Raw genomic sequence first — 22,419 nt, 5'->3', positions numbered from 1 at the left:
TGCAGACGATCTAGGACGATCGCATCTTCGATTTTTTTTTTCAAAAATGAAAATCCACGAATTTAAGTACCCACGAAATTATTTTTTTTCGGCAAACCACGAAATTTCATGCCCACGAGCATTAATGATTTCACAGTACCAATAATGGGTAATTCGAAGACAAAAAATAAAAAAATCTGTTAAAACGGCAAAACTGTGAGAGTGCAGCTTTGAAATGTTAAGTAGCAGTGAAGGGGAGTGGGGTTGGGGGTTAGTTATCCATTATTTAAACGAAATTATATATCACTTGGTAGTTCTTAAATGAAATTTTAAAGCCTTGAATGAAAGTAATCATGTAGACAATAAATAAACTGGAAGATCACTGATGGCTATAACGGCTGTATATCGACGATGCCGACGGTTACAAACAACTAATTATTAAAATCTGATTTTTTTTTATTAAAAACACATGTTAACTTAATATTATTGACTATTATTAATAAATAAAAAAGAGATATTTATAAACAGATATTTATAAACAGATAAGTAAACATATTTTACCGAAAGTTAAACATTATATTATTATCATGGCCATTCTAAATACAATGTATCGGCTAATGGGATCACTCGAAATTTTCCTGCACGGTCCGCTGACAACCGTTAGAAAAAACTTTTTCAATACCTCTGCCTGGGGTTGAGTCATATAAACATATATATTATTCTATCTGACGTTAAATTCGGTAGTTCACCAGTATAACTGATCACACCTGAACGTGAACTGTAAAATAATGATAATAAAACAATATTTATGCAAAAAGCTACAGAAACATGCTCAGTAGCAAAAAGTTTAAACATAAACCCGGTTTAGTGACAATGGGCAAACGCCAAAGACATAGAACACAAAATCACAAACAAGAAACATAGAACAGCACAAAACTCTACAAACAGCACAGTGCATAAATACTATATATATATATAAAAATAATTGGTATGTGTATCAAGAATTGTTTGGTACCGCCTTGGAACGGTCGGTAATATGTAATCTTACTGTAAATCGACTTAGTTTAACCTCTTAGTTATAAATTTTTAAATAAATATTGTTTTAACTAAAACGAAAGCTGCTTACATTTTGACCTTATCAATGTTTAAAATTATTTTGGCAAAAGATGTTTAAGCTTAATAGTGGTAAATTTGTTTTACGTAAAACACGTTTAAAAACTAAACACGTACACACCTATGCATGTCTATTGCTTATCTTCAAAACCAACTATTGCAGTAGTTAATTCTTACCCTCCGATAGTTTTTGCATGCAAGCATCAATGTTATCCTGCGGTCCTGACCCGTAATATGTAAGTAGAGCTATTATCAAACGTGCACTAGGTATGTTTGTTGCCTTCCTTTTTATCATGCTTGTAATTGCTTTCTCTTCTTCACCACTGGCATTATAGTTGTAGACATATGTTTCCTAAAACAAAGAACTATTGTTTGCATAGAGTAAACAAGGGAAGAGAACACGTTGATTATGTACATACGAAGAAGATTAGAGGTGTTGAAACTAAACTTAATAAAACAAGCTTAGACAAAAAAAGGTTATGAGATAGCTATGTAGTTTTTGTCTGAACAAGTTCGTTTCTGTGCCTAAAATAAAAAATAAGAATAAAATATGTTTTTATCACACGTCAATTCGTCTACAACAAAAGTATTTTCATATATATTTAGACATGGTTCAATGTATATCATGATAATAGTATTCCACGGCTATATAATGAAACGAACGACACTGTAATTGGATTTTTCACGACATTGTTAGGAATTTACACTCCGGAAATCACGTCATCAATCAATTATATTAACGACCAAATGAATGTTCTACGGGTAAAGTGCAATGTTTAGCGAGAAGATAAAATTCGTATAATATAAAATAACAAATGCTTAATTATTTGCTATGCTTTACGATGAAAGGTGGAGATTTACCTGTAAAATAACAACATTGAAAATATCAATTTGATTTTTCACTACAAACTAATGAGTGAAATCATCAACTTGAAGAACTACTTTTAAAATCCTTTGTAGTAACATGCCCTAAATCAAATACAAACAAGAACTTTTTGAACCAAAAATTGCTGCCAAAAAGATAAGTAGGAATTAAAAAAAGGCTGCATGAGTAAAGATAAGATATATTTGTAAACAAAACAACTTAGTATATGTTAGATAAATGGTAACTCTGTTTTCAAACGCTTTCGCTAAATTTTTGGACATAAGCTTTCAAAAGAAACAAATTAAAGAAGACATCTACTCAAACATAAATACAAACGTTATAGGATCGTTCAAATATTCTTTTAACTGTTTGTCGTTGCTAAACGTAATACGAATTTTTCGGAAAATTCACACATAATTAACAGAATAACTGATTTTTTACTCCACCGGCGCCACAAAATTGTCAACAACCTAGCATCTTATTAACTTAATGCATTGAAAGTGCATTGATTAACGTTCCTAAAATGTTTGCACTAGAAAGAGTGAATAACAAACTATTTAGTAAACTATCGAGGATTTTCTTTTTCTACGAACCGGAAATAGAAATTTGACAGCTTTGTTATCAGTTAGAATTTTCCTCCACAAGTTCATTAAAAGAACAATAAATCCGCAAGGGATAACCCGGCGTTTGTAGAAACAGAAATACGCTCGTTGTTAGCTAAAGGTGTTATATCAGAAATGCATAAACAACCTTTGGTTGTGAACCCATTAACCGTGGCTTACGGCAAGTCTGGTAAACCTAGATTGGTCCTCGACTGTAGCCACATAAATCCATATTTGCATTTATTTAACATCAAGTTTGAGGATACTTCTATTGCTCTACAGATGTTTGACGGGTCAAGTTTTGTTTTCACGTACGATTTGTAAAGCACATATTACCATATAGATATATTTAAGAACAATAGGACGTACTAAGGCTTCTCATGGTCGGTTGGACTCTTAAGTGTGTTGTTAAGTATCTTAGAGCTATAGGGCACAGAGTCATCATGTTTCTCGATGACGGAATTGGTGGTCACCTTGATCTCTGTCAGGCAGTTGTTAGCAGTAAGTTTGTCTTACAATGGTTGTTAGGTTTAGTTTTTTTATTGCAAATGAGAAATGCAACTGGATTCCATCCTTGTTAGCAAACTGGCTTGGTCATGCATAATATTTCCAGAAAAATCTTATTTTCATTTCTTCAGAGAGAATTGCGCGCTTAGAGGCATCTTTGACGTCTTTGTTTTTTCAGTTAAAAACTGAAAGCCAGAAATTGGTTCCAGTGCATTACTTAGCAACAATAATTAGTCAGATTGTTCCTTGACAAGGCGTTATGGGGAAAGTAGTTCATCGGAAAACCAGGCATTTACAAAAATGCTTGCTCTCTAGATTAAACTTGGATACATATGTGTATGTGACCGAAACGGCTTTGGCCGAGATAATTTTCTGGGGGGATAATGTTAGAAAAATGAAAGAATGCAATTGGCAAAGCATGGAGAGTAGATTGGATTATTGATGCTAGTTTTAACCGCTGCATGTAAGAAGGCGTCACTGGGCGACGCAAAAGGCGAAACAACTAAGGTAAGAGATATAAAACTGGTGCTCCCGGAAGTGAGCATTGCGCAGTTTAGTCTCCCAGAAGTGAGTCTTGGTTATAAAGTTGAGAATGCGACACGGTGCTTCCGAAATTGAGTAGTGATCGGTTCGAACAACCGAAATCAGAAATTTGTAGTGTACTTTCGGAGACGAGATCTAGATTAGATACGCATGGCGAAGTCCAGAAGGCAGCCGTTTGTAGATAAAACTAATACTGAGGTGGTGGGTTGTTGGACTGAAAGTGAGTCAATCCAAAGTTTTACATGGAGAGAGCTTTTCGCATAAATATTCAAGCTATGGTTACAGTTTTACGAAGTAGTTTGACGATTCTAAGAGGTGAGCAGGTAAAGTTTTTCACAGACAATACAAATATTGTCTTTATTTTGGCATCTGGAAGCAATATAGACAGTTTGTATAGTGCATGCTTAGAGATGCACGATGTTTGTGAAACGCACGATATAAAATTCTGCGTTGACTGGATACCTAGATCTGGAAAGTCTAGGGCAGATCATTTAAGAAGATACTTAAAATCTGACGATTGTTCTATTAGTGACACGGTATTTCATTATTTGGGTAAACTATGGGGACCGCACACAGTTGATAGATTTTCTGCGCATTATAATAACAAATAGTAAAAGGTTTAATTCCAAATGGTTGGTGCCTGGTCCGGAAGCCGTGAATTGTTTCGAACATTGTTGGTCTTTAGAAGATAACTGGCTGGTACCACCAGCAAGTATTGTGGCGAAATATATTAAGACAATGTAAAGTGACAAGTGCATGTGCACTCCGATTATCCCGAGATGGGAGTCGGCTTCATTTTGGCCGTTGTTGATAGAGACATCTTGCACATTTAAGGTATTACCCATGTAATACACACTTTTCCAAAAGCTTTAACCATCAACATAGTGATAATCATGGTATACAATGGGACTTTTATGCACATTTATAAGATCTTTTACCGTGAATTTAAAAAAGTTATTTATGTTTCATTACACCATCCCCAACCTCCAAGTGCTACAAAGAGCGACAAATACATATTTTGTCTATATTTTAATTTTTTTGCATTATCAGATATTATGAAATAAACACAACAGCTTCTGGTAAAATGAACTTCAGTTAACAGAAAACTAAAGTTGAAACGAACACAATATTGATACAAATGGGAAAAAATCATTTTGACTGATCTTGTGACTCTTCGGAACGGAGCAGTTTTTTGATGTTTGAAAATATATAGCAGTTTTATAAAATTCATAAAAATAGTTAAATATAAGGCAAACTGGTGAAATCATTTTAGATATTTTCTATGATGTCTTTTGAACAATTTAAAAGACAATTTATGATAGTTTTCCGTCCAGTTTTAAAGAAAATTTACATAATGTCATGTAACCATACATTTCTATAGCTGATAAAATGCCTTTTCTTGTATTTTTTTATAAAGCTTAATTTAACTTATTCATAAAACGTACTCTTTCAAATAAATGCATTTTACATATGATATTAACTCAGAATACAGAGTTTGGGAAATGAGTGTACTTTAAAACTATTTAAAATATCTGAAGAAACAAGAACACTTAGCAGGCAAATTCCCCTCCAAAATGTCAAAGTGAAAGTTCTTAACTTATGTTATTTTAATATTATAACATGTTAACAATCTCTGTTGGTAATTTGATGTCTATATGTTTGCCCATCTGTTTAATTTTGTCATTGGTGTTCTAACATTTAACGATTTTTTCACAATAATTCTTCACTCTTCAACATTTGAAGTTTGGTCTGTTCCAACATGGTTTCTACTTGAAGAGTATGCACATATGATAACTAATCAATGCTGAGTCAATGCTGATTTGGTTTTCATGCCCCTTCAGCTACTTTACCCATCAAGAATGTGTGGTGCTGTAAAGAAAAAAAGTTGTACTTTAAAGCCTTTCTAACTAATAAGTACAGATAATTGTACTGGCATAATTATACAAAATAAAATACAAACAGTTATATCTCTCAGCTTTATTTTGAAAAACAAGCTAATACATATATATACTGAAAGTTATGAAATTTATCAATAAAAATCATCATCATCATCATCATCATCATCATCATCATCATCACCACCACCACCACCACCACCACCACCACCACCACAACCACCACCACCAACCCCACCACCACCGCCACTTGAATATTGAATACAGTGTGTTTATAAAAACAAAAACCAAGCCAAATATGTTTTATATAAAATACTCACATAATCTCAATCAGAAGTGACTGCCTTGTGGATAGAAATGTCAAATCCGCTCTAAATAACCAACATAGTATTGAATGCAGGCTGGAATTCTTCATAACCCAGTGTTGTTGACTTTGTAATATTCAGTCATTTTCCTGCCTGAAAGAAATTAGACTTCTGATTATCAACCAGCAGAAACTACCAAATCGAAATGCACAAGTATTATACATTTTGCACTTATATCCGTTTTAGCCAAGGGTAATGGGTGGTAGGCCGAAATATGTAGTTGTTGTGCATATGGATAATAATGATTTACAACAGTCTGGGGTTTTGATGAGACATACACCAAGCAAATGAGTTTCGCTAGTGCCCAAGCAGTTGTGGGTTCAAGCTCATAACCATGCACAACTTATACTCACAGGTTTACTTTGAAAATATATTTGTTAACAAATAACGGGTAAACATGTACATATTATATGGTATACAATGTAAGAAATAGGTCACGTACCAAAACACTTAAAATGATTTTAAACAAAATGTTAAGTCTAATATTTTTCTAAGATAAAATAATCATATTAAAGAGTACATACTCATGTACATAAAAAATGCACATAATTACATGTAAAAATATGTAACATGTACATAAGTACATGTAAAATATGTAATATGTACATAAGTACATGTAAAAACATTTACATTTGAGCGAGAAGGTCACTTGGTATTCGACCTAGGGTGGTCGGTTATATTGGCGGGAAAATCAGTTCTAGGCTTGACTTCTAACAGCGAACATCGATTTCATTCAAATTCAAAAAGGATGCTTGTATACATGTTTGATGTGTTTATACATGCATGCATGTCCGGATGGATTCCGTTGTTCCTATATTCTGGGGAATGAATTAGGGGTTATATGTTTTAGTTAAGCCCTACGTGCATCGCTACGGTAACACGTTTCATCAACCGGGTGTATTTCGTGAGCGGCTGCCATTCCTACGAAGAATATATTATCAAGTCTGTATAATCCTTAGTAAGAATCTGTAAGTTCGAAAAAATTATATTCATGCATAGAGAAGAAATTGTCGGATTTTTTTTCCTTATCTTCTAATGCAAAAAAAATATTTGTCTATAAAGATACCAGATTATAAAACTATTTATGTAGTTCATAAAGAATTATACAAGAAAGAACGAGCCAGTGTATCTAATTTATGATCAGCGAGTTAAGATTTACAGAATCTAGAAGAAAACTAACAGCTTATGCGATGTCTCGATTAAGTTACTCTTTACATGAGTCTTATTAATAAATAAACGAAAACTTGAATCAAATAAAGAAATTATTTATGATGCTTGTACATTTAAAATGTATGCACCGAAGATTTGTGTCAGCTATAAGCATGCAGCAAAACTTATCTAGAAAGATGGAGCCGGGTTTATAAGAGAATGCATAAGTAGGTGAAGAACGAACCGATGAATATATATATTTTTAAGCCGAATGAAACCATAAAGTTGGCAGAGATAAACTCGTCCGTTGCACCCTACCCGATAGGCGGTGCTTCGTACTATACTAAATAATACAGTCTCTTTGTGCAGCATTATGTGTACGAGCGTAAATATTGAATTATCTTAAAATACAATTTTATTTCGGAACCTCTGTCTCAGCACGCGTATTGGTATTATTTTATCTATAAATAAAATGTTGAAAAAGACAAAGACATAACCTTAAAAAAGAAATATCTTAAAAAAGGCCAATTCTAAGTCTTTAAAGTATGTTACCCTTCACATTTGTCGTTTTAAAAGATGCTTTTAGTAGACAATATTTTATGGAAAACTAGCTTTTTATTATTTGATTGAAAACGCAAAACTTACTTTTTCTTTTGATAATTTCTTCAGTTTCTTTTTATGATTTTTGCTCAGCTTAAATTGTTGTGTGCGTGGCCTCTGCGACAGAAACATATTGAAAACAACATTAGAACATCGACTTTGGACAAAAAATAGACATTGGTATCATCACATGACATCAACCAATAACGCAAAAACCAAGTGGCGATCGCGTTGTTAACGCGTATCAAAATTGAGGTATACAAAGAAATTATTTGAGCACATATCAACAATTGAATGGTTCCAGCTGTCAGTATTTTATGTTTAACAATCCTTATGGTTTATCACACTTTTTAAAAATGTATTGCTTCGTCAAAACAAAACAATTTGCCAACATTGAAGAAGTCCTTTTAAAACTACGTATGCATGCGCTCATTATTTTATTTATATACGGATTAAATAAAAATCGCGCTGACGTTCAAAAACAGATTAAACTTGTTTATTTTTTAAATAGATATCATGTACTTTAGGTCTTAATTCAGGTTTAGAATAACAAATACGTTTCAGATGAAAAAGAACAACTCGGGTGTTGCTTGTATGATTGTGACCAGGAGTAAGGTCGGTTGTTAATGTTTACCTCAGGTCAATATTTCTTAAACGCATTCTCAAAAAATGGTCAAAATATGTTATTACGCATATGCAATGTTAACAACAAGGATAGGCGCACTAGCTACAAAATCACGACTGACGTCATGCAAACAACCATGTCTAGTAGGTTAATGCATGAATAACTGACAAACACAACACATGTAATTGGTACTAATATTGTCTTCATTAATTGTTTCAAATGATATTTATTATAGATATTTAAATAAGTCAAATTCTACATATTTAAATTTCCCAAACGCCAACACGGCAATGTCCAAGCTTTATCGCCGATTCTTAACCACCTTACCTGTATTTTATCTAAGTCGGACGATAATCAATTTGATAATTTGATAACTTTTAAACCACAATATCCTACAATTTGACATCCAGGACACATGCATGATAAAGGTATCAGTAGGTGTTTGAATGTATCATGTAATTTTGATAGCAATAGGGTCACAAGAACACGTTCATTTGATGAATGTCTATCGGTAAACATGGGAAATGTGATTAGTAAACCACATGTAGAAAACAACAGCCTTGAATAACAAGTACTAGTAGGGTCTCACAACAATTTGTCTTGTAATAACGTTTCACTTTTTTGCGGTTTGGCGGCTGCCAAATGTCTACGATGTAACTTTTTATTTTTTTTTAAACCTTTTGATCATTAAATGTATCAATGGTTTGTGATAGACATTATATTGCTTAAGCTTTGTATGGCTGCGTTAACATTGTCGCATCAACATTACTGCCAACGAACAGTTTCAATAAACCTAGGTTTATCGAATTCCACATGATGACACGATCGCTTCGAAGCTTCATGTTTGCCATTTGAGTGTCAACCATTTCCGTTCACAAAAATGATTGAACGTGCTCCATCAATCGGTACAGAAAATATAAATTAATAATTTCACATTTGATTGACACAGACCTCAATAAGTGACTTTGAGAGTGAACAATGTGTACGTAGTTTTGTTGGCCATTCACTTTGACTACTAAAGCATGTGCTTTCCTCCGACACATAAAATAAAGGTGTGGTAGATAGTAAAAATAATTATAACTTTCGTTTTTATGTGAACGTTTCCACAACATCCAGAGAGGAACTACGCAAGCTTCGAAAATTATCGTTCCTAAAAATCCAAAATAAATCCCACTCCATAATATTATATAACAATTGCAGTTATGCTCAAAAATTGCTAAGCAACAGGATGAGTTTGTAATATTGCTCATTGTTACTGCGTTGACTTGACTGCTTTGACCGTATCTTCGTTATACCTATATACGCAGGAAAAAAATGATATCTACTCCATGTGTTCGCTTTATGACCGGTTTTCACTCTCAAAAGTACAGTAGTCGGAAGTTTAAACATAAATATTTATATGAACAACTACATAAATAAGCTCAGTAGCCAAAGGTTTAAACATAAACCCCGTTTAATGGCACATAGTAAACGCCAAAAACACAAAAACAAAATATCACAATTGAAAAACATGGAACAACAGCAGAAAACTACACAACACCGTGCATATATTTTATATTAAACAACTAGGTGTGCTTGCAACTAGGTGTGCTTGGTTCAACCAATGCTTATTGCATAATATAATGAAAAAAGTAAATAAGCATTTAGGCTACAGAAATGCCCAACAAACATACAAATTAAGGAGTTGTGAAATGCATAAGCAGTGAGTAAATAACAGAATTGAGAATTAGCATAATTGGTTTTTCTTAGGCTCTCTTCTGTTTTCATTTTAAGAGATATGGTGAGTACAAATATTTGAAATATATATACAAGGAGATATAGATAATACAACGACATGTATTTGTATGTGAGTCAAAATGTTTTTAAGGATACTAATTATGAATGGTATTTATCTTAGGCAATGCACTATATATAAAACAAGGTATACATGTATACACTTGATGTATGTGTATGTGAGTACTTATTCAGATATGGAACATTTCTAACAAGCTGATGGAAAAATAAATAAGGCAACATTTACATGTATGGTAACACAATAAAATACATGTATTTGTATGTGAAACGAGGGTACTGATTATGTATGGTATATACCTTAGACAATGAAATATAGATAAACAAGATGATACGTGTATTTATATGTGAAAAAGGGAACACAACTATTCATGGCAAACAGTATCTTAGACAAGAAATTATTGATAAGACACAATATGAATGCATGAAACACGGGTATTTATTCAAAAATGATATATTTCTAACAAGGAAATATAAATAAGGCACGCTAGTCACGTACAGTATGTATATGTGATTCAAAGATGATGGTTATATATGATCTCTTTTAAAAATGAAATACAAACTATACATGCACATATATACAGGTAAATCAAGGCTAATGCTTCAAATGTGCTGAATTTCAACACAAACACAACCAATTGTTCATATCATGGGACTTTCAAGACCCAGTATATTAAAGTTTAAACTTATCAAGGTGTAATTACAAACAAATGACTTCTAACTCTCACATAATGTCCTCTCGAGCTTCAGCAACCAGGTGGCAATAAAAAGAACCAATACATTTGTGTTTTTACAGAATGTTGAAATGTATTAAGAAGTATTGAAGGATAAGTCAAAAACCTGAAATTTATAAAAAAGCAAACAAAATAGTTTCAAAAAATTGGCAAAACACGCAGATGTTGTTTCATTAGAAAATGATATAATCTCATGGCCGTGACCGGAAATAATTTACAACCAGCATGAAACAATGTTATTTAGGAATGAAACAAACAGAAAAGATAAACTTAAAAGATTCAAACCCGCTACTGTTTGGATACATTTTCATAAAGCGATTGTGAAAATACTAATAAATTACCGCATGATGTCTACTCCAATTTAAGTTCGGCTGGCTGGTCTGTCATCATCCCCATCTCCAACCTGTTGCAAACAATAACAAATTATTATTATTAACAAGTTATTAAGAAATTGGATTACTAAAAAAATATCCACTATACCTGGTTGATGTAATTACTAAGAATTGTATTTTCATAAGGACATTCACTAAAGGCTTCGAGTTGGGTTGGTGAAGCTGGCATTTGTGCGCCAGACAATTGTAACCACGCTCCTCCCCCCCCCCCCAGGTCCGGGGAACAGCAGGGACTTTGACTTCTGGTCAAGCCAACCCGGCTAAAATCTCCGCCCTGCGAGGACGACCAAATCCCTGCCAAATGCCCCCGCACCCCAGGGACTCTCTGTAGGCCCATTCCCCGCTATATTTTGCGCAAACACAATACCACCGCATTCATCCGGCACTGTGCAGTCAACTGTTTGGAAAGCCAACCTATAAATGACAACTTTATTTTATGGACTATTGTCAATGTAATTTGCTAAAATAGTGTAATTTCATGTACACTGAACTCCTTCTCATTGTGCTGTACCATATAAAGTATTTTTACATTCCATCTAGTAGATTTCAAGTTATGCTGCGGACAAAAAAGTAACAAAGGCCAATTACTCTGTAATTGGCTGAAATAGAATTGCGGTTCCTATACACTGCACTTCCTCTCATTATGATCTATCACTGTATGAAGTTTTATTAAATTCCATCCAATAGTTTTCAAGTTATGCTCTGGACAAGTAAAAGTAACAAAGGACAGTAACTCTGTAATTAGCTGAAATAGAATTGAGTTTCCTGTACACTGCACTTCCTGTCAAGACCCTAGACATTTTGGATAATTTTGCGTTGTGAAAATGCTGAAATTGGGAAATTAACTGTTAAAAGAAAAAGCAGTCTAGTCTTCTGCGAATTAGGAAATGATTTTTAAATTAGTTTAATTCCCTCGAATAGAACCAAAATGGCTGAAATATCAGTTCTTGGGCGTAAATATCTATTGCAATAAATCAATCATGACAGATAATATTTCGTACAGATATATCTGAATGTGATGAAAATCAATGATTTCCAAGTACAATTATCAAAAAAACTTTACATCAAATAATTTATAAGGATGTTGAAAATGAACCAGTACATTTTAAAAGACTTTCTAAAAAAAAAGATTATTTTTTCGTTTTATACTTTTGATTGGGATTTTTTTCTGAAGATTGGGAAACACATCTTATATTTTGCTTTGGGAATGGGTCCGAAAGTCGAACGCGTGGGTACTATAGAAAAAGCCCTGAGTAAGTACGACGCTTTTAGCCTTGAAACATATTTTTTTGTATCTAAAACTCACATTTGCAGCTAGATGGTTTATGAAAGAGCTAGATGGTCCAAAAATCAGCAAATATATAAGATCCCAGTTCATATTGTGAATATTTAGCATGTAAAAGTGACTTGATAAGAACAGACTCATATACTGACAATATTATAACAATAAATCAACAGGTATTTGTATGGTACACAAACCCAGTTAATTTTAAATTGGTAAAACACAAAAAAACAGCGAAAGAAGCATTGCCCCATTAGCAAAGGTTTTCACTATTTCTTTTTTCTTGCAACTGTACAATCTGGTGTCCCTTAAAGTTGTACTCCCATAGATTTAACATTTTGACCACTTTCTTATGTTTTTCTTTTAACAAGCCAATTTTTTTGTAAATGCATGGAATCAAGTTATATAATACTGCTGACAAAGAAATCTTATTTCAAAAAAATGATTTTTTATTCATTTCCTTAATTTGTTAGTAACGGTTTAAAAACATAAAACATTAATGCACCAGTCAATATCAGTATATGTCAGTATCCCCCTGACCTGGGGCTGGGGGGCGTGGTTACTGGTGCATAATTAAAAGGAAATATTAAAATCTGCAATCAGATCTTTTATCAGCAATCTTTTATCATTAGTTTGCAGATATTTACACAAAAATTTGCTCTTTCAAAGGCAAAATAAAATGAAATGTAAAAATGGTAAATCTGTGATAGTGCAGCTTTAAATTCAATCACTGAGAAATGAAAAAAAAACATGACATGAATAGGATCATAGCTTCCACTTGCTAAATTGCCATTATTTATTGTCAGAATTTAAAGTTATCCATTGAAGTACAATGGTGGTGTAGCGATGAAAAAGTCTATTGAAGGACCAAAAATCTAAAATATTGAAAAAATCAATTTCTATGTAGTTTTGAGGTTCAATATTTGAAAAGCATGACTTATATATCCGATGCAACATAAAAAAGCTGTAATTAGGAGTTGAACAATTTTTATGAAAGAATATCCGTGTATTTCAATAATTTCTTAGAGCTCATCAAAAGTGTTATGTTTTTTTTCACAAAAGTGTCGAAAATACATGCATTTTATAAAATAATCGTATTGATTTTTTACCAAATAAGTCGACATCTCAATTTATAAACCCGAATGCTACAATTTTATGAATTTCACATTCACAATAAGCCTCCATCACGTCTGCAATTTCTTAAACTTAAAAATACACAGCGGACAAAATCAAACTATATTTTCTTGTTTTTGTTTCTAAAGCTATAAACACAACCAGGTAGTTATTATCTTATCGCGGTTTGTAGTAAGGAAGTAATAAGGTAAATATTGATTAATACTTTATAGAGTTTATAGTCGAATTGTCCAGGTTTTCTTTACAAAATAATTTTTTTATTGCCAATATACATTATACAATTACTTTTTAATGGTGATTTCATGTTATAAAAGCGGAAAATGACACAAAACGTATATTTATTTTATTACAAAAGCAGTACATTAAATACTATTAAATACAAAATATAAATCATTACGACTAGTCACCGTTGTTCCAAAACTAGACTAAATGTAAAAAATGATACCACCGTGCGGATCAGATTGTCTATCTCTTCTGAAAGGAATGTGAAAAGCAGGAAATACCAACTGGGATGAATCAATAGAATGTGTCAACCATGCTTCCCTGATAGCTAGAATGTCGAAGACACGGAAGACAGGGAAGACACGGAAGTCCGCGTTCCATATGTCATTTTTACTGAAAAATCTCTGCACATTGTAATAAACTATATTTAAACTACCATCACTGACAGTAGAACTATCAGAAAAGGAGTCCAAGGAAAATTCTGAACTGGAGGGATGAATGAATGAATTTTGTCCAACTGATTGCCTAGCTATGTCTTATTTGTAGATGAATTCATCAACCGCAACAATAAAAACAACAGAAACAATGACAGTTATTTGGAATAATGGTGGTTTTAATATCACAACAGCCAATTATGTGTGGAATCCGATATCATTATCGCTTGTGGTTAAGTATGTGTGAATGATATCTGGTTTGCAGATAAAGTAATCAATGTAGCCATATCCACTTCAAAAAGTAGATAGTTGTACTAATTGATAAACCCGGAATCTGAAGGGTGACATGACCGTCCTAGAATCTGGGATAACAACACAGTGAAAGTGGGGCAGATTTTCTAATAGGAAAGCTTAAAACAAACTATGCAATAAATGTTATACCTCATAGTGGTCGTGATCAAATAAAACTAACAATGAACACGTTCCTAACCTAGTCAAATATTACCGACGCTGATTTAAAAAAGACATCTTGACATTACCTGACTTGAATCGAGTGACTGAAATTTGCCAATCACAAATGGAATGTCTAAGGATAATAAAAAGCAAGAAAGAGTTACGAACAAAAATTGCTTTTGTCGAGAATAAGACACTGCTACATACACAACCACACTTTGTTAAAGATGTCTCGGCTTTAAATGTAAATCAGGTCAGCATAATTACACAAATGCATATGTGGATGGGAACGCGATTTTGATCATTGTGGCGCTAACGTGAATAACGAGAAAAAGCGAGAATCAAATCGCGCACTCTTTTCCCCTTGATGTTTCATGGTATTTTCGAGCTTAAAACTTAGTTATTAGTTGTCAACATAACAAAACACGTCAATTTCAACAATAAACCCTCTGCAACACTATTTATTGACGTTTAGTTGATCATAACCTTTTAACGTGTGTTTAATTTACCGAAAGAGTTGGTCAGCTGTTCGGCTTTTGGACTTTGGTAACTACGTTTGTATGACGGTAAGGTGCAAACATTTCTGGTCGATGATGTGAGATGTTTTTGAAATAAAAACAGTATTATTTTATTTTTTTGAAACGAAAGAACATTGATCAGAATATGCTTGATCATGAAATGGTTGTTTATAACCGATATTTGTTCACATTCTGACAAACAACGCAGTAACCGAGACACCGTTTCCCAGTTATCACGAGGAACATCCGGTGTTAAACTTCAACGTTTCTGGGTTCAAATTGTGGAATTACAAGTGATAAGTGCAAATAAAATGTTATTTAATCATTTATTGATTATGTTTAATCAGTATAACACAATCTGTAAGCTTGATAATGCAATTTGACAGTACTTTCACATGGCAATCAAAGTGATTGACAAAACCCGGAAGTGAATTCTGCGACACCTATTGGAAAATATTTTTTGTTGTTAGCAACCGATAATGACCGCCAAGGTTAAATGTTAAATAAACTATGAGTCAGTTCACGTTGTCACAGGTCTCGACGGTACCTTATGATATAGAATATATTCAAAATGATGAACCAGATTTTGCAAATGAACTACTTAAACTTGACAATCTTTATTTCAATGAACTTGTGCAGTCATCTCAAAGTCAAAATATAAAAGATTCAGATGAAAGGTCAATTTTATCATGTTTTATAAATAATGATGATTCTGATTGTGAAATAAACAATGAACAAGAGTCTGATAGTGAACATGATGTTTCTGAAACTAGTTTCAACGATGATGTACTTACTCTGTCAAATGATTATGATGTTACTTCAAGACCTGAAGATGTCAAGGAGATTCATAATGTAAACAAACTGCGAGCAGAAACATGTGGATGTAAAGGATTATATAATGGGAAACCATGGTCATCAGTAGTTGATTTTGAAAAACTGTTAGCTTGCAGAAAAGACTGCATGGACCTTTTAAATGATGAAAGAGAACTTGTTATTAAGAGTCTTTTGCTTGCCCATAGAGTTACCACTGGCAACATATTGTCCAATAAGAAATCACAAAAGACCCGTGTGAAACCATCGCAGATGTATTATTTTATGGGACACAAAATCTGTAAAACCACATTTATTTTTGCACATGCAACATCTTACTGCAGTTTGCAAAGAATGGCAAAATCACTGGATTCTGAGGGGATAAAGTCCAGAATTCATGGGAATAAGCACAAGGCCCCAGCTAACGCCCTTAGCTTTACAGACCGAAGCATGTTGAAAACCTTTATTGAAAATTATGCAACAGACAATGCTTTGCCATTGCCAGGTCAGCTCCCTAATTGCTCCCTTATTGCCCAAATCAGACTGTTCTTTTATTGCCATCTGATGTTAACAATTCTGAAATTCATGAAATATATCAGGAAAGTGCTGTTGAGACTTGCTATAGACAAGTGTGTCTTAAAACATTTCGAAACATTTGGAATGAACTTTGCCCTCACATAGCCTTGGCAAAGCCAACGACAGACCTTTGTTTTAAATGCCAAAAATTTGGTGTAAAATTGGGAAAGTCGGGTCAGCTAAGTGATGAAGATAAAAATGAACTTGTAAGTGAGTACGAGGCTCATCTAAGCACTGCAAAAAACAAACAGAGCAGTACAAAGAGTTAACTGCTGCAAGCAAAGATGTTTATAGCAGTGAAATTCTTTCACAAGGTTAGAGCCATTCCAAAACCAAAATAAGATTTATATTAATATATTGATCAAAAATATTTGTTCTGAGTACACTTGTCTGTGCCACAATGAATTATTATTTACCCTAACATTTTCTGATGCAGTGTATATTACTATCATTTGAAAGTTGGTCGGATCAACTGTTTTCATAAATTACAATACTATTTGATTTTTTAAATGCTATAATTATTGTCTTTAAAGGTGCTGAACCATGTAGCCAAGATGTGCAATACCACTACTCATGGGATTTTGCCCAGCAAGTTCACTATCCACATCATGCACAACAAGTTGGGCCGATATATTTCGCCACCCCACGAAAGTGTCAAGTGTTTAGCATGTGCGCCGAAGGTTCAGGTAATTTTTTATAGTTAGATGTCACTTGGAATTAAACAAGAAGTAACAGAATAAGACAGTTAAAACTAACTGAAGTACCACATAGTTTACAAATAATTTATTTTTCACAGTTTTTCCGTATTTTACCATTAAGAAAGATTACTAGGTATACCTAGTAGAATTCATTTTTATGCGTGATTGGCTTGTCGATGTTATCACGTGATATTACCAAGTTGGGTATGTAGCTTAAATGTTCCAAAGGTTTAGAGTAAGCCTTCGTAGCACAGTGAATACAACACTGGACTGCAATTTTGGCAACTACGGATCGAACATTAACATTTTGGTATTTTTTTTACAATTATGATATCAAAAAGTAAAACATTTTATTAAATAATTGTTCTGAGATTCATTACAGTAAAAACATTTTTTTTGGTGCCAATCTGGGGTAAAGTCCCTTTAACAATTAATATTTATTAACAGGAAAGCAGACATTTTTTCTTGTGGACGAGGCTGAATTGCCAGGGAAAGGAAGCGACAGTGTCGTGAGCATGGCCCACCACTACTTTCAGCAATTTGGCGTTGGTGAAAAACATGCTGAGGTATTTAGTGCTTCAAAACGATTACCCATTAAAGTTATCTATAGAATAAATATGGATTAAAGGTTCTAACAGCCTATGCAAAGTTCATCCTTATTGCTGAGAAGAGATTATGAGAATCAATAGTGAATATAATAGATGATGAAACTTAACATATATTACACCATGAAACACATTCTTACTCAGATTTTTTTTCCATTTCACATTCGATGCTTGATAACAATTGGATATTTAGTTTCAACTATGGCTTATGAAATGTGTCCCTCATTGTAACATTGTACTGCATAAAGCTCAAATATGAAAAAAAATTGTATTAAATTTTCCAGGTTCATTTTGATAATGCCGTTGGCTAAAACAAGAACCACACTGTGCTTTGGTATGCCATGTGGCGTGTTATGACAGGTCAGTTTTCTAATCTGTTAATAATTGTTTGTCTGTTTTTTAAGGACTTGTGCATTGAGCTGTCTTTTGAAATCAATCACATCATTGATACCTGCAAGCAGTGCTCTTATTTAATAGAATGCTGAACTGGATGAAGTTAAAGCATATTTGGCAGTAATTTTATATAAGGGGTATGTTATAACTAAATAAGCATATATGTAAACACTCCATTTTTGTAAGATTTATATGTCTTGAAAATTTTATTATACCATAGCTAAAATAATTTCCTTAGTTTGATTTTTTTTTAATATAGATACGTTTTATTTACACTAAACAGATCTTCCTACAATTTTCAGGACTGCATGAGAGTGTAACACTAAACACTATGTTGGCTGGGCACACCAAATTTGCTCCTGACTGTCACTTCGGCATCTGGAAGGTCAAGTGGCGATGCTGTAATGCCGAGAATCTTCAAGAAATTGCCCACACAGTATCCGCCTCTTCAAAGTCTGGCCACAACATCCCACAGCTGGTTAATGACCCTCAGCAGCCAGTCACATTTCACAGTTGGAAATCATTCCTAAATACGTATTTCAAAACTCTAAAGAATATCACCAAATACCACCATTTCTATGTATCAAAACAGAAACCAGGAGTTGCAGTTTGCAAAGAGTTTGTAGATTCATCAGAAAGTGAATTTAATCTTTTGAGGATGAATCCAGAATGTGGTATTTTGCCTGAACTAAAGCACGCACTGTGCCTAGATGCTGCACGTCAATGGTACCTTCACGATTCTATAGGTCCATTCTTTATATCTGAGTCATCAAGATCTGCAGTATGCCCTAAACCAACTATGGGGAAAGTCAAAGTTGATATTGGCAAAAATGACACACCGAAAGGCAGTAAACGCAAACATAGCCTTCTGTGTTAATTTAATGTGGACTGGTTAAATGTAGTGCTGCATAGATATGTTTGTCAAACCAGCCAGGAAGTATACTTATGTCATAAATGGCATTTTAAGCAAGTGTAATTAATTGTAACATGACATCATAATAATGAATAGTGTTGAAAATGTGAACGCTTTGTAGTATCGATGTGTTTAGGACTTTAAATACTCACATTAGTAGGTTTGATATGAATATGAGAGGAAATGAACAATAACTTATTGGGATTGTTTACTTAGATTGTTATAGTCTTGCAAAGTCCCTTTATATTAGTTGGATAGAAAACACTTGTTTAATCAACTTTGTATTGAACAACTTGAGAAATATCCTCTACATCAAAAGACTAACACAATTAAGTTATATGTATCTCTGCCATTTGAAACACGAGAAATAATATTTGCTTTTTTGTGTATTACTAATATCATTGGTTGGTTGCATTGCATTGTGGAAGTGTTTTTTATTACAAAATCATTGCAAACTACAACTCTGTTTTTTTTCAAATGAAAGAGAATGTGCAGATTTTTCCTTAATCACTTGCTAGGCCTTTAGCATTAATTACCGAAATGTGACTTGACAATTTAAGAAGATGCATTTTTTAGAATTATTACTTCAGTTGAAAATGACATCTCAATGAATTAAGTATTGTCATTTACTCATTTGTTGGTGAAATGTTGATTGTAGATCAAATGTTTGTGGCAAATGTGAAAACAATGATCAAAAAATGGCATTATCACATGTAACCATAGCAACAGACTATTGTTTCCATAGTTCTTTTTGTCATTTTGTACATAAATGAGCAATGTGTGCTCTTTGTATATATGAATTAGTTAATGTGTTAGCTATAACATACAGCAAAGTTAGTATTTCGACATTGATAGTGCATTTAAAGTAAGAACATTTTAATGGACATTGTTTTCAAACTGTTTATCAATGTGTAACAGAATGATCCATATCTTTTGATTTCTTTGTACAAAAATGACTTAAACTTAAGGTTTTTATATCTTACAGACTTGGTATCATTTAGATGCCAAGAACTTAAAAGGCATTGTATATTAGGAACACATCTTTTTGTGGCAGACTTCAAAAATGATTGGAATTAGCATTTTCATTAGTAACAATAACAACAGATTTTTGCTTTGACCGTTGTGGCCAATTTCTATGTCATTATGGACGTTGGCAATGTGTACTTGCTATTTTAATTTTGAAGTTTATGTAACACTAGTAAAGATAAGTTAAAAATTTAAATATCTTGACATGGATTTTGTATTCAAAATTAGAACAGTTTTGTTCAAATTGTTTTTTAGCGCTGTGTTTCAAAATGTTTTATATGTTTTTTGAACTTTTGTGAAATTTAACTTGAAACTTCAGTTTTAATTTTTGAAAATACTTAGAATCATAAAGAAGTCAATAACTATAAATAATTTAACTAAGATATAATTCTTTGTTAGGCAGACTCCAAAAATGATTGGAATTAGCATTTTCATTAGTAACCATAGCAACAGATTTTTGCTTTGACCTTTGTTGTAAGTTTCTTTATCACTATGGACATTAGCGATGTATACTTGTTATTTTCCTTTTGCAGTTTATGTGATTCTAGTAAAGATACATAGTTTTATATTTTAATATTTTGACTTTTATACTTCATTCAAAATAAGAACAGATTTAGCCAACATTTAGTTCAAATTGTGTTTAATCCCTCTGTTACAATATGTTCCCTATCCATTGGGATTGTTTAATATTTGACTTGCAACTTCAGATTTTATTTCTGCAATTGCTTGGTATCATAAAAAATTCAATTACTTAAAACACAACTGTATGAATAACATTATTTTTGGTATACATGTAGAAAATGAGTGAAAATGGCTTTATCAATAGTTACCATAGCAACCAAATGCAGTTTTGAACTTTTTATTAACTTTTGTAATCAAACAATGAGTGCTTATTGTTTCTATGCTAAAACTTATATGTTACATTTATATAGTCCTTGACATGATATTAATGTGACATGGATATTTCATTCTAAATAAACACATTAGACCATACATTTTGTTCATTTCAATTTCTACACCCGTGTTACGAAAAGTACTATATTTTTTTAGGTTTTGTGAATTTTGTCTTGAAACTTTGGATTTTTGTTCTAGAAATACTTGGCATCATAAAGGTTACAATATCTCAAAATGTCATTTTTGGGCCAGAATGATCATATTCCCATTCCCATCCACATATGTAACTTAACCTACCTATCAAATCTGTCGCACTCAAAGGTGTATTGCAGGATCTCAAAACATCGGCTCTAGCCCTTTTACTCAATACTGACACTACTAGGTTCCATTTTTTAGCAGGTAGCAAATTTTAAAATAATATTAGTTTCTTCTACATCTCCTCTTTTCTCTTTCCGATTGAGATCGTAGTCTTCGAATGTATGGAGCAGGACCATGTATATTTAGAATTTATTTTGGATTTAAATGAACAATCATTGTTGACAGTTGAAAGTTGAGTTAAAATAGAAAACTTTTAACCTCAGATGACGCACAGTTAACAATTATTATATGTTCATATTTACCTTTCATTAACTGCCTTTCATCGCGATTGTATATGTATAATGCTGGAAAATATAGCTCAAAAATATCAGTAGCATACATTCAGCTCTTAAGACAGGGTTAGCGTCAATAACATCACTTGTTTGATTGACGGCACATACAGTGTACAACATTAAAGTGGCAACAAAAAAAGAAAGCAAACCGACATGTACCAGTAATTTCACTTTGGAATGAATAACATGCGTGACGTCACGTATGTACGACCAATAACAAATATCTTTTCTTAAGATCACAGGTATTCCTGAGATGTTATGTTCATCGGAATTTGTATGCAACTCAAATACTTGCGATCATCAGGGAAGTGTGTACATGTTTGTTGGAAGGGGGCGGGGTATGCGTGTGTTCGTATGTGCGTATGTGAATGAAAGTTTGCCTTTGTTTTTTTTCGTGCGAGTGTAACTGCTATATAGATTACGTAAGAATAGGCTGAAGGTCAACGTAGAGATAATCTGAAACCCTAAAAAGTGTATGAAGTTTGATAGTTTGACTTGCTAGACTTGGTATTAAAAAAAGGCCGCACGATTAATTGAATTGTACGCTCGTATCTTTGAAGGTATATCGACATGTTAAGGGTCTATGTCAAGTTAATTTAACTTGTTATTTGGGGTTGGAAAGAGCATTCGTTTTCGTTCATTTGATGAGGA

General features: G+C 33.0%; 1 pseudogene; it reads left to right on the top strand.

The window, feature by feature from the left end:
- Window positions 1-14,131: 14,131 nt before the first annotated feature.
- LOC128241205 (uncharacterized) lies at window positions 14,132-19,371 on the top strand (annotated as a pseudogene).
- Window positions 19,372-22,419: the final 3,048 nt, after the last annotated feature.

The sequence above is a fragment of the Mya arenaria genome, chromosome 7, assembly GCF_026914265.1.
Source record: "Mya arenaria isolate MELC-2E11 chromosome 7, ASM2691426v1".
NCBI lineage: Eukaryota > Metazoa > Mollusca > Bivalvia > Myida > Myidae > Mya > Mya arenaria.
Note: the sequence above shows the minus strand (reverse complement) of the source record. Positions and strands in the feature narration are given on the sequence as shown.